Below are 14,625 nucleotides of genomic sequence, written 5' to 3' on the forward strand. Positions count from 1 at the left end.
TACACCCTTAAAATTGAAGCTCTGCAGGAAGGTTCTTTCCTCTCCATCAGATGGTCGTGTAACACCCAATATGACAGAACCCCACCCTGGACTGATAGGCATTTTATTTCCCAAAGCAAGAATAAATCTGGAAGTCTCTATTGTTTTCCCACAGCAGTGTTAATTTGAGTTGTATAAATCTCTGTGATACACGTGAAGCTTTGATATGGAAGCTAGGGAAAGACAGCACCATGTTTAGCGTCCCTTTAGCTGCCTCTGCAGGATCATCCCATTATCCCTGTGGAGACTTTACTTGCCTACCTCTGCTTCTTCTTTAAAAATCTTTCCTCAGGACTCATGTAATATGTAGCATTGTTCTAATTGATGGGGGCTGACAGGATTCTTTTCAGAGCTTGTCAGTGCTTCTCTTTAATTAGCCAGAAAGACCACTGCTGAGTGACAGCAGTGTATTCTTCCCACAGGCTCCCCAACCCCAGCTACTACAGGGCACGTGAGATGGGACATGGGGGTAGCAATCAATTTCTGGTTTCCAGAATAACATTGTCAGATGATAACCACCATGACGTCATGAAGCCAGTATTACAGTTGATGGGAGGTTTTCCTAAATTAGAGACTTCCAATGCTGCAAACTTACCCTCCTCTTACAGTAATTTTAGCATAACTATAATCAACATATAGAATGAAACAACCACGAAACCTGTAGATGTTTGAAAGATTCTTTTCTTTTACATATCTGTGGTTTTCTTCTTCCTCTTTTCTTGACTTTTGGCATGTGTGTTTTTTCATATATTTAGTATTTATAACTAACTTGCCCAAGCACTAGGGCAAATACTAGCTTATGATTCCTGTGGAGGTGGAAGAAGTCTTGCTGACAACATTCACCACTAGCTTCTTCTGTAGACAGAGGATTTGTTTACAGCATTATAATATGAGGTACCTGGGTCACCAAATCTCTGGACCTCTACAAGGTCTGTCAAACTCAGACTTCATACGGTTCCCTGAAAAGAATCATTCATGCTTTATTTCCTTGTTTTCTGTAAAATGGTGCTAGAAATATTTATACACATTACAAGGAGTGAACTTTACATCACTGGTGTATGACTAAATGCCAGGAAAATCTCAAAAACTGTTAAGTATTCTTTTAATAAAATGCAGCTTCTACATTACGACAATACTCATGGAATTATTTTACAATGTGAGTGGAAGATGCAAGAATTAAAACTAAAAAAATCCAGAGAAACACAACAGAATATGAATTGGCAGTTCTCAAGAGACTAAATTAAGGCATAAAGAACGATGCCTTAATCTTAAATGGAATTCTACTAAATGTGAAGTATTATTAAGCTATCTATTAATCTTACTAAACTGCCTAAAAATTCTAATTTAATTGTAAATATGTATATAATTTAGAGAATTAAATATAATATGGACAATAAATCTCTCAGGCATTTGTGTACAAACTACAGATGTGGTATTTGCCATACAAATATGTCACATATTGAGTCACTTCAAACAACATGATCACAAGGGGAAAAAATACAGGCCAGTGTCAACACCTTGTTATCTCAACATTGTAAATGTCGCCAAACTCAGCTGTTGCAAGCTGCTCCTTCCATGGCATTTCTTGCAGATAATAATACAGGCTGCAACTACTACAGAATCTGAGAAGAATTCAGACCAAGAACTCTCTCCCACTGAAGAGTTCATTTAAGTCTGTTCTTTAGGCCTGTTTCTCCATCATTAAAATCTGTAAGAATTTTAATTGCCAAGTACTTCCCAGAATTAAAAGTACAGAGATTATTTTTCCTTACTCTAATTTTCATCAAAATATTAGTGACATTAGAGAAAAAAACCCACCACATTTCTACTTACACAGGCTGAGAAAATTCTTTTTGTGGTTCTCTTTTTCTGATGGAGAAAATCTACCTCCTCTATAGGGAACTAGCAGCACTCATCCTTCCTGGCTGTCACTTGGCTGTACGTCAGGGCAATACTGCTTTGCTTTTCCAGATTGTTCCACTTGAGAATAACTGCTGAAACGAACCCCGACTCAAACCTTTCTGGAAGTACTTCTTCCTTCTAGAAATCCTGCTTCATGTTATGATTCATTTACAGCAGTGTGTATGATACCAAACAGGACAAGTAAGAAAGTTCCTGGACACCTGAACAAACTACCTACCTACTTCACTTGTCCTCTGTTAATCTTTTCCTCCTGAAACTCTTTCATCATGACAAAACGTTTTCTAAACTTTCAAATAGGTGAAAGCAAATCTGATACAAGAACATTCCTGCTTTTCTCCTGGCACTCTGATATAGATGCCATTACCACTCATCTTCAGAAGCGAAGGTACCAAGAAGGAATGTGGGAAAACGTCTCTGCCACATCACCCGGAACCTGGCAGAGCAAAGAAAGGGCTCCAGCGCTGGCGCCCCTCCTCTTTACCAATTCATCAAAGTCAATTCATCTCTCACTTTGCATATCTAACTGTGTATTTACAGAACTGACATAGCATCTCCTCTTGCTGCCAACTATGGTAATACCATGCCTTAACTACTAAACTGTTAGAGTAAAGCCATGACACCACATATCTGAGCATCATAACTGTGGTTTATACTACCTAAGATATGGAAATATTTATTTATTAATCCCCCCCCGTAGGTAATATTAAACTCCATCCATCATATAGTTAAGTTATTTTCAAAGTTGTTGCCTGTTTGCAAAACCAAAACCTAAGGAAAATTGATACGCTTTTAAAAAAAAATAATTAACAGGATACATGATGGTGAGGACTGCTATAAGGATTTTACTACTTGTTTGCAAAGGTTGAGTAAATTGCCTGTATATTATGCAGCCTTCACAAGCTCTGAGCAGTAAAACTGTTATTACACTTTGCACACTATGTACCTCTAATACCCAATCTGAAGTTCATTTATCAACAACCACTCTTGTGTAAACAATCCACAGAGAAACCTGACTTTTTTCACTTGTTATTGATGATCTTTCAAAACTCAGAAATTGCCTCCTCTTCAATTTCCTACCACTGAATTCTTAGGTAATCACCTCATCAATAGTTCTCAACAAAAATAATTGTTTCCAGAGCAAAACTCCCCCCAGATTTTAGGCCCTTTAAATTGGTCCCTCTCTGTGCCTCAAAAGTGTGAATAATAAAAATATATATATAAAAAAAAGCTCAGAATGTGTATATGCTTTTATTGAGTCAGAAGTGGAGAAAAGTTTTCCCAGAACAGGATATGGGGCAGGGAAAATGAAACACAGGCTGCCACTTTTTAGGATATGTATATTTTTTTCTTTTGACATGAAGTTCAATCTTCAGTCTCATTTACACAGCAGTACAGGTCATTCAAATGCTAATAAGGTACTCACATTCACAGCCAATCCCAAGTGTAGTCAACTAAAGCAAAAGGTGAAGAGGAAGTGAACTTTGTATGTCTTTTAATGAGGAGGTGTACCATAGGGCAAGGAGTGGAGATTTACATTAACTGCTTTATCCTCACCTGTGGTCCACATCCCTTGTGTCCCTTCCTTCACCCTCTCTTTTTCACTGTAATAGCAAAGATGCTCTGAAACCAGAGCTGAAGTAACCACTTGTAGGTCTCAGAACAACTTAGGAGCTGTGGCAAAACCTATACCATTTGGGTTTAAAAAAATGTAAAGTATTTGTTACTATGAGGAGAAGAATATAACGGGAGGGGGTGAGGAAGGATAAAGGTTCAAGAGAGCGCATTTACCTTGATGACCCTCTGCCTTCTGTTTTAACCTACTCAGGACTGCTTTGGAGGCTGTTGTCAGAAGTGTCCTTTTCCTGTCCCAGAACAGCTGTTGCCCAACTGCAAACTAATGGAGAGAAAGATGTGCATGCACCTTTGCATCGATACTCAGTCACACATAGCAATCTGTCTGACGAGCTCTTCTCCCCCAAAAATGGAACTGAGAAGGCATGTAATCTCTACTTGTCTGAATTGGGAAAATCAGTTGACTGCTGCCCAGGTAGCTCTCATAGCTTTTGATGTATCAACGTTGTTCAGTTAGCTGAAACAAGGCTATATGGCCTTAAAAGTTTCACATTAACATCTCATCTTGCTTCTAAGTCGGAGCTGGTGGTTTCAGAAAGTACATCAAATGATTAGCTGCTTCTCTGCTGAAAGTCTGTTTCATCATATATGCAGTCCGGTGTAATTGCAGTAATAATGTCCACATGAAAACTACAGATATGCATCAAGGTATGTTCCAGTTAATACTGAAACTGAAGTGCTTCTTTCTATTGACTTCAACCAGTGGATGACCATGCCAGAGGAAATTATATTAGTAATTTCTTTTGTGCGGTTTACACAGGGCTAGCTGGTAAGATCTCTGAGGAAGAGACCGTGCCTGCCTCTGTGCTTACAGAGTGCAATAAGACCTCCAAGCAGAATGTATAAATTATGAGTAAACGTTAATAAGTAACCAAATGTAAATATAATAAATACATTAATAACTAATAATATATTACATAAACAGGCTAGACCCATTGGAAGAATGCAGAAGCAATAACATTAATGATTCTTTCACAGTACGTTTATTATTTCACAGCCAGAATGGAACAAACTTACCTCTTGCTGGTTGTCTTAAGATTTCAGTGCATAAAGAATGATTTAATAAGGACTTTGCCCTCAGGATTAACTCACAGACATGTACAAAACAGATCTCTACAACTGCTGTTTAAATGTCCTTAAAGTAACCTAAACAGTTTATTTCTAATCATTATCGCTGAGATTCAGGATGAGGTCCTTACAGAAACTAACACCTGAAGAGTGTGGTCAGGAATATCCCAATATAAGACAACATTGCAATACTTCTGAAAATGCAGGATAAATGTCCCTAAATGCTATGCCCGGCTTTCTGCCTATTACCATACTTAGAGTGCTGCAACTAAACTAGCAGCTTAAATCTATATATACTTTTGGAGCTGTAATTTACAAGTTCAGAAATGTCTAAAGTCTTTGAATAGAACATTTTAACAGGAGAAAGGAACTTGTACTTTGAAATAAAACAGGTTTTCTGAAAACACTCTTTGACATAATTTTTTGGAATCTCTGCTTTTCATTTTATAGTTTTTCTGTGTTTCCTTCCTCTATTGCACACCACCTGCAAATAAATGAGTGAAATTGCCTGAGCTTCATTTAATCTTATACTACTAGGAGAATAGAATTCAATCATGCTTCTGGAAGAAACAAAGTTATTTTTAGTATAATGGTAATATATAATGTCATTTGTAGCATCATTTGGCAATGACATTTTTACTTCTATAAAAGATGTGAAAGAGTTCATGGCCAATTATTCTTTACTAAATATATGTTATTATATTATAATGCAATGTAGCATGAATCTGTATTTGAGTTTATTGCGTAATGAGCTCTATCCTGCTGGCAACGACATTGATGAATGCTTTGCCACTGGTTTCACTGGAAACCTCAACATGCCTGATAGTTGACTAATAAACACAAATACTCTCTTACACAGACCATTTCTGATCAGTGACAGTAAAATGATTATATCATGTCTTTGGTTTATGCTACCTATATATGTAACCAAAAACTATTTTCAAAATGCTGGTGTTTATGTCTTACAGAATTTGAGGATGCTTTAAAGAGATTAACAGAAATAGTATGGTGGCCATCTCAAAGTTATTCTGTTGAAGAATGTTGTAAATAGATATAGATAAGCAGAGAGAAGTCTTAAAAGATGGCTGAAATTCCTAGAAGTAATCAGAAAGTGAGGAAACTACATTTAACATGAAACTGATTAAAAAGCAAATAGAAGGGAATTACACTAAGCAGCAGAACGAATGTTTAATGAAACAGATTTAAATGTTCACTTTTTTATAAATCATCCAAGGATTGCTCTTTATTTTATTTGTGATGAAATGAAATCTGAAACAAGGTTCTACGGCCAGAATAAACATGGATGGATGTGGGGCACACCCTCAGCCCTCCCCCAGTGCCAGAGGCTCTGGAGGTGAGGTAACGCCAGCCCTGACATATCTCCCACCTCCCCAACAACCTGACCCAATGTTGCCTCTGGAACAGGTCTAAGAGTGACTTTCAGGCTACATCTGCACTACGAAGTGGTCTGGAGATTGCTCCTCTGCCCTGAGGCCATCTGCCAGAGCAGTGTTTCTGTAAGGCTAAAACCCTCATTATCAATTCTCTTATTCTCCAGCAAGGAGGGCTGGACCAGACAAAGCACCAGGAACGGTCCTTGGCCCATAGCACACCCTGAACTGCACCAGGGCATTTTTTTAGGAGAACACAAACTGGTGAGAGCAAAACCATGCCAAGAAGTAAGCTAACAGATCTGCGTGCTAGCCCTGATCAGTGCAGACATAGTTTTTGTATCCCACAGTGACAGGGAACACATGGTTCATCAAAAAAAAAAGTATGGCCCAGCATTTCCTCTGGGTAGGCTCCATATATTACTTAAATGAAACTTCATGAAACTTCCACGAAACGTGAAGGAACGGTATCTTGCTGGAAGCAGAGTGGGTCTCTCCCAGGAAGGAAAAAAAGATCCTGGTATAATTGCAGGATGCAAATTAAATTACCAAGCACACCTCACTCTGCCGGCACAGCCAGCCGAAAAATGCGGGTTTTCCTCTGCACTTAGCCAGCTTCATTTCAAGCAAGCTTTAAAGACAAAACTTGCACTAATTTCAGGGGGGCTTTTCCCTGTGTATGGGATGCAGAACAGAGCCCTCTCCTGGTAAGCACTGAAGATAATTGAGGACACCCCTGGCACCGTATTTGGCACTGCCCGCAGCACATATCTATGTGATGAAGTATTGAATGTAGGCACTCAAAATAAAATATTAGAAAAGCTCAGCTATTTGGAGCCATGGAACCTTATGATTGAGGTCAGATTTGTTTGGATTAAAAAAATATATGGAAATCTAAATAACACTCAAATGATGGCATACTTGAAAACTGAAACCAAAAAATAGGTTATATAACATACTTAAAGGCACAGTTGGCACTTCAAGATCACAATGACTAGCCAGTTGTAACCTGCTTTTGAACCCACAGCTGAACCCTGCATGTCGAATTACTGAAAAGGGTGGGTCACCTTCTTTTTAAACCTGAAATCTGATAACCAGGGCAAAAGAACCCCCATTCATTCTTTCTTTTTATGACTATAAAGCCATGAAGCATCAATAATAACCTTAAGTATACAGATCAACAAACTTTGCCTAATTAACACACTTTTGGATTTCATACTTGAACCTGAAAATAAGAAACCATATTTCAAAGCCCTGCTTTTGTAAAACAAAATTTACATTAGGTACCTAAGCTGGATGTGGCATATGGTAGGCACTTCAATAAATCATACTAATGATACATTGCCAAAATAGTGGCTGTCTGTCATTAGATTTTCTCAGAATAACTAAGTATAATCCCTTTGCTTCAACAACAACAACAACAAAACCTTTTTGTCACTGACATGCAATGTAAAAGTATATTGATTTCATTTCAAAATTATTTTTAAAGATTCTAAAGCCCCTATTGTTAGTAGTAACATATGCAAACATCATTATCTGGAACCATACTACTTATGGCTGTAATCTCATTAGAATTCACAAGGTAAGTAGGGTTGGGTCTACTAGTATTTGCATGGAAGACCTCCAAGGAAATTCCAAGTTACTTTATGAACTGGTATTTGTGCAGGGCAACATTCTTCTGCTGACTCAGTACTGAACCAGCATAAAGTATACGATCACAAGTGTTGTCTTTATATAAGAGGTAAAACCAAGGATACCGAGCACTTGCGGTCATTAAACACCCTATGGCAGTTTTTGCAAGTGTAGGAGTGCCTGGCCAAATACCAATCTAGATAATTACATCCTGCCTACTTACATTCCCCTGTTGCTTTAAATGGATAAGGTATTATTCTTCTATTCTTGTGTAAAAGTGGATCCTACAGCCCTTCCTTGGGCTCTGTTAGGACTATTTCTAGCATGACCTTCTCCATGCAGGGCTCTATATGGTCACACAAAGTCATTTATATGACTCAGTATATTGTACTAGATTTTGGATTTGCCACCTTCCGAAATCACTTCCCCTGAGCTCACTGGAATTTGCTTCAGCCCAAAGACACCGATGTAACCAAAGTCATCATTTACTTCCTACCTGTGAAAGGCATATTTACAATAAATCACTGTGAAAAATTTGTGTTTGGTTACGAGATCAGTTTCTGTAGGACTTCCTTCTGTACACGTGACCCAGGCCAAACACTCATTAGTTCTGTGCATGACCCTGCCCACTCTCACCAAAATCAACAGCAAAATAGCAACGTGGTTCAATGACAGCAAGGCCAGGCCCCTTAATGGCAGATTTGCCCTGGGTCCATATCATGTAACAGCAGTGCAATTCTCCCATCCCTCCTCAAATTGAAATGTTACATCGAACAAAGATCATACATAACCTTTTCAAGTCAGCTGTATCTTACATTTTAAGAGAGGGTGTAACAGATGGTTAAACGCTTGCTTTAAAGTGGTATGTCTATTAAAACAACCCATGTTACTAAGGGACTGTTCCCCATAACTGGAATTTGCTTCACTGAAGTAAAGTGGAAGAAAACCAGACTTCAGAAAACCTTCATTATCGTGTTCGAGTACCTCATGTTAGACCACTGCCGGTCACCAAAGTCCTCTCAAAAGGAAGGAGTCGTTAGCACATTTCCCTACAGAAGAAGCCCGTTACCAAGACGGGTGCTGGCATTAAGTCATGACAGTTACTCTGCGGCAGGGTTGTCAATCGCAATTATTTCCTGCAAAACTCAGTTCCCCCCCCCCCCGCCAGTTACTCTCTAAACTCTCAGTTTCAAAATTCACTTCATATTTCTGGCTTGTCCTACACTATGTCAATTTGAAGGCTGGCTTTCGGGGGCTTTTTTAGTTTAAATGTTTTTCTAGCTGTATTTGTGTAGGTCAAAAGAGTTTTCCAAGTCTGTTCTCTTTCGGAGTGGCGACTCTCCCAAGACAGCAAATACAGGGTTTTTATAGACTTGTTTTCATGAAGATTTAGCCATCTTAAGTCTGAAATTATTTACGAGAAAGATGACCATGTTAGTACAATTCGTTGAATGCAAATTATGAAATTCAAAGGCAGACAGCTTGAGCAAACTTACGCTTCAAATAGCATCACTGGATGCAAAGTAAGCAAACAGAACGCAGGTAGGAAAGAATCTTCAAATATCCATACTTTGTTTTCCTCATTTCATGTGACTTGCTGACCTCAAAAGCTTCTGACATTCAGTACTTCTGAAAACCAAGACTCTTCTCTCACATCTCTCTCCAGCTATAAGGCCTAACTTTTGCCTCCTCTTTTCAACTTCTGACTTACACCCTTTGGAGAGTGAAGTTAACTTGCTAGAAGGAGGGTGATGCAGCTGGCTGAACAAGGCCCACCCAATCCACTCAGTGAAATAATACTCAGGAGATAACACAAGGTGAAGGGTAAGAGTATGAAACGTGACTAAGCAACGACGGATTTTCTTCCGCTTCCCCACGCTAGGTAGCAAAGAGGACCAAACGCAGCTGCTGAATATCCAGCAGAAAGGAGCGTTCGGTTTCGAAGCGGGAAAGGACTTTGTCTCCATCCCCGCTGACCAGCTGGAGAGGAAGGAGACAAACGCATCCTACCAAAGGGTACAGCAGCAGGTCCCGTCGTCGTGCAGCGCTTGATCGTTCATATACTCCCAACCTTCCCCAAAAGTCGGGGTTCCCTTACAGTGTTGGCTGACTGTAGAAGAAACGAAAGGAAGAAGTGAAGCGCGGACCTCGGTACCTGCACTCGGGTGGCTTAGCGTCAGTCACCCGCGGGCCGCCCGCCCCGCGCCCTTCGGGGCGCTCTCCTCCTTCGCTCCCACCACTCCCGGCTGCAGCTGCCGGGGGGTAGCGAGGGTGAAGGCGCCAGGCCTCGGGCCGCGAGGCCGGGGACAGCGGGACGGGCGGCGGGCGGGCAGGGACGCTTCGGAGCACCGGACGGCCGGGCCAGCCGGGGGCCGCGGGCGGGCGGACAGCGGGCCGTGCCCGCCGCGCTCTGCCGGGGGCCGGCGCGGCGGCAGCGCAGGCGTGCTGAGCGGGGGGGCCCGGCCCGGCCCGGCCCGGGGAGACGGCGGCGGGGGCAGCCCGGCTCCGCGGCGAGCAGGGGCCGGCACAGGGCGCAGCCCCGGCGGCACCTCCCGGCACGAGTGCCAAGCGGCGGCCCGGGGCCGCGCTGGCTCCTGCGCGCCTCGCCCCTTGCCTCCCCGCTCCCGGGACGACCTTTTTGGGAGGGAGGGGGTTACCTTTTCTTAGCAAAGTCCCGTCCCTTGCCAGGGCAACGTTCTACGTGCCTGTGCCTGAGAGGCAACTAGTTGCACTCGCTGAAGTGCGAGGAGTGTTGGGCTTCTCCCGTACCAGCCTCCTCCTCCATCTACCCCCCCACCCCCACCCCCCGCCCCGAGTCTCCCCTCCCGTTTTGCTCCGAGTTGCGCTTTGTGTGTGGAGAAAGGGGGGCGGCGGGGGGGGGACACGACTTGTTGAGGGGATGTGCTGTTTTTGCCAGAGGAACGGTGCGAAAGGGGAAACTCGGCTCGGAGAAGGGACGAGAATAAATAAATAAGGAGCAGCCCTAAAATAAAGGTAGCGGCATATCCCGGCAGCGAGAAGGTGAGTGTCTCTGAGTTCCCCGTCCCCGAGTCTCCCTCCCGCCCCTTCTGCTCAGAGGTGGAGGAAACCGGTTCCCTGTCGCATGTGCGTGTGTCCGCGGAGATGGGTGTGTGTGCGTGTGCTTCTCTTTAGGGTGTATTTAGCACTGTTTTCCTGTTGGGCGGGTGACAAAAAAAAGTTGCTGCAGAACGGACGTGATGGGAAGGAGCAGCGGAGCCGTCCACCGCGGGGCACCGACGGGGCTTTCGCCCCGGCTTTCGCCCCCGGCCCGGCGCGAGTTTAGCTGCAACAAATAGTGGTCTCCGGTGGGGACGCGGTGACTTTTTGCGCGTCCAGCCGGACTTTCTGCCTCCGCCCAGGTGACAGTCCCTGCCGTTTTGCCCTCAGCCCTGGCCGTTGCCGTGGCTGCTGGGGTAAGCCCCGGCACGGCTGCTATCGCATTGTTCCCCGCTTGCGCCTCCCGCCCACCCCCGTAGCGGCGGAAACGGGGGGCCCGGGCTGCGCCCCTCGAGCAGCCGGGGGGATGCCGGCCCCAGGGCTCTGCCGGCCGCCGGGTCGCCCTGCTGACCCACCGCGCCCGTGAGGGCCGGGGCTGTGGCCGGAGCCGGGGCCGGCTCGACCGGAGGCTGGGAGGAAGCAAGTTTTCTGGCGGCGGGGAGGCGGCCTCCGGCCAGAGCGGCATCAAAACCCGCAAGGACTGCAGCGAGCCCCTTCCCGAAACACCCGTTTCTGCCGGCGAGGCTGGGGTTTGGGCAGCGCGGGGGCCGAGGCAGCTCGGCCGGGACCCGCAGGCACAGGCGGCGGCGGCGGCAGCGGCAGCGGAGGTCGGTTCCGCCGCCCGCCCTCCGGCCCCGCTCTGCCCCAGCTGCCGGCAGCGCTCGGGGGTCTCCCCGGCCTTCCTTCTTTCCTTCCTTCCTTCCTTCCTTCTTTCCTTCCTTCCTTCCTTCCTTCCTTTCTCCGGGCGGAGCGCCGCCGGCGTGCAGCCTTCGGGGTGCCGGCGGATGGGGCAGGCTGCCTGCCGGCCGGCAGCCACCCCCGGTGGGGCTTCTGCAGCCGCTTTTCCCGGTGCCCGAGGGGAGCGGGGACAGAGCCGGCCGTTGTTTTCCTTCCTCGGCGTTTCCTCTCCCTGAGGGACCCCTCTTGCCTTCCCCCGCCCCGGCTTGTTTTTCTTGTGGTTTAAAGACAAACCGGTGCGTTTTCGGGCTGTCCGACCTCGCCCCCGCCCCCGGCGCGGGTCCCCGCTGCGCCGGAGGACGCAGGCACAGGAGAGCCCCGGCGCGGGGGTCCCGCCGCCCTTTCCGCCGCCGGTGCGGGGTCCCGTGTTTTGGTTTGAAAGCGTTTCCACGTGGGGAAGCCTCTCCGCGACTGTGTGTGTGTGTGTGCGCGCGCGTACGTGTGTGCGTACTTGATCCGCGAGGAGGTAACAGGATTCTCCGTGTTCAAACCCAGCGGGCTGTTGGCCATTAATTCGCCTCCCGGGCTGTCATTACAGACACTTCCAAAATCAGACACCCGCGGAAAACCGCCGGCTGGGTTTCCCAGGGCTCCGGCGGCGGTTTTCCCCGAGCCGTGCCCGGGCGGCGTGGGGGGGTGGCCCGGGGCCGCCGCCCGGCACTCACCCGCGGGGGACCAGCCCCCACGGCGCCTGCCGCCGCGCAGCCGGAGCGGGATCCCACGGCCGCGCCGCTGCCAATCGGTAATTGGCATCTAAAGTTTCATTTACGTTTATGAAGCTGCCGCTAAGGGCCAAGTGGGTACGGTGCTGCCTTCCCCTTATCCCGCGGGCAGGATTTAAAGCGGAGCCCACGGAGGTACGCGTTTGTCTCGCGAGTGGCGATGTGAAATAGCCGGCGTTTCCAGAAGTCCTGGGAGGGACGCTGTACCAGACAAGGGAGCGCCTCGGCCGGTTCGAGTTTAAGCATGAAGTCATGCTAGAACAGTAAGAAACCAGTATTTTCAGTTTTCTGAGTTTTTGTTTTACGTGTTTCCCTTGCTGAGACTAGAAAGTCTGTCCCGGATAAACTAATCGACAGTTTAGAGTGAAGCGTACAAAGCAAGCATCTTTTCTGTAGGGTAAATATTTTGGGGGGTCTGACCTCAGTGTTTGTTTATTACTTGAAGAGTGTACTTTGCCTTAAAGCTCAAGTTATATCATTGTTTCACTTCCTTAATGCTCAAAAGAGAAGTTTCGTGAAATTACTGTGGGTTTGACTTTTTCTCCTAGTATTTCTGAAAATGCTGCCGAATAACGCATGTTTGCATACCTACAATGTGTATCATGCTGTAAAGTGGAAATACAGATTGACATTTCTCTCTCTTCCCCGTGAGTCTTCCTGTATGTTTGACATCTAGCATTAGCCGGGCTACGTCCGAAACAGCTCTTACTGCTTTCTTTTGAAAATTCTGATATTTGTGTTACTGAATGTTCTTCAGTCAAATTTAATAAAAATGAAAGAGGGGTATGTTGACTAATCTTGTATGTATCTTTGTTCAGATAATTCATATGCACTTATAAGTTGTTGTGTGTATGTGGTTGTACTGCTAATAAACTTAGTTGAAGGTTACCCTTGCTGGATTTGTATTTATTAATGGCTTCACAACACTTTGCAATAGAAATTTATTCTGCTGTATGGATAACACCAGTGGAATAGATCAATTCTAAACAGGGAATTTAATGAGTAGGAGTCTGGTGGGTTCCCAGTTAATTGCGGTTCCCAGTTAAAATGTTTCAAACAAGGCAACTAGAAATACAGCTATAGATAGTATCCCTTTGCATATTTTTAGCCTCTGATGCAAGCTTTGAGAGCTACTCCTTAAACTTTATACAACTTTTACCTTTCAGTCCTAGAATTACTCAATGTTAAGCACCGGCGTTTGGTATGGGAAAGGTACCTGTGTGTTTCCTTGATGAGCTGGTGGTATTGCACCATGTTCAATCTTCCAGTGTTAAAATTTGAACTGATTTTTCCTCTATTAAATATGAAAGTGCATACAGAAAGAAGAAAGAAATTCCTGGAATTTCTGTCAAATGCTCTAGGACTCAAGTACTAATTTTTTCTATGTTATCTTTTTCTTTCTTGAAAGTAGGGTTTTTATGAACTCAGGGTAAAACAGGTCTCCCTTTTTATAAGGAGAGTTTATTCAGCATACCCCTATATTGCAGCTGCTGATCATATTTCATAGAGCTGTTAAAGCACTTAAAACCTAAAATTAGGTACTGTCTGGTAGTAAATATTTCAAATCACTCCTTGAAGAAATAAATAGAGAAGTGGGCTTTAAAAAAAAAAAAAGTACGTTTTGAAATATATCCTTGAACAAAAGTAATCTTGCTTTGCTTTTACTCAGAATAATGCAATTACAATCTAAATCACTGATTTCAACAATGTGCTTTTTCCTTAGGTTTTCTTCATTTTCTGCACTTTTATTGTGATTTTATACTGACTTTATTTGATATCATAACCCGGTACTTTGTTCAAGCTATGTTTACTGCAGCAATGCTTGTATTAACAGGTATTGAATTAACTTCTAACATACCTGTACTTCCAGTGAGTGTTCTTCTGGTACTAAGAACTGAAATGTAAGTTCCCTTGCTTCCTGGTGTGCATGTTTCTGTACGGCTTTTAATTGCAGAAGGTGTACGCTTGATTTTTCCAGATTTAAGATGAGTTAATTTACAGATTAGTGGTTTTAATTTGTAGGGGTTTTTTTTGTTGTATGGTAGTTTTCTATTTGTCTTTTAGTTGAACATGGGAATAGGTTTATTTCCTCATTATAATTCATTGTTAGTATTGTCAGGGTTTGCAAGAAGAATGCAACCACAGGGGCATGAGACTAACAGACATCTGTCAAGTTGATCAGGTATTTTTAAAGCTTTTTGAAAGGTCAGCTCTAAACCAAGTCTGGTAGAAGAAACACTCAA

At 44.3% G+C, this 14,625-nt stretch overlaps 1 protein-coding gene across 6 annotated transcripts in view; it reads left to right on the forward strand.

Moving 5' to 3' along the window:
- The first annotated feature begins 10,432 nt into the window (after positions 1-10,432).
- Positions 10,433-14,625, forward strand: part of EYA4 (EYA transcriptional coactivator and phosphatase 4) — a 157,335-nt gene continuing 153,142 nt past the window's right edge. For 4 of the 6 annotated variants that reach the window (XM_075035744.1, XM_075035748.1, XM_075035749.1 and 1 more), the window contains exon 1: positions 10,435-10,706. The gene's annotated coding sequence lies outside the window, so the exon portion shown is untranslated. Of the gene's footprint in view, positions 10,707-12,176; positions 12,646-14,625 lie in introns of those variants that run through there. The other 2 variants (XM_075035752.1, XM_075035745.1) reach the window with 2 other exon arrangements.

The sequence above is a fragment of the Buteo buteo genome, chromosome 9 (assembly GCF_964188355.1).
Source record: "Buteo buteo chromosome 9, bButBut1.hap1.1, whole genome shotgun sequence".
NCBI lineage: Eukaryota > Metazoa > Chordata > Aves > Accipitriformes > Accipitridae > Buteo > Buteo buteo.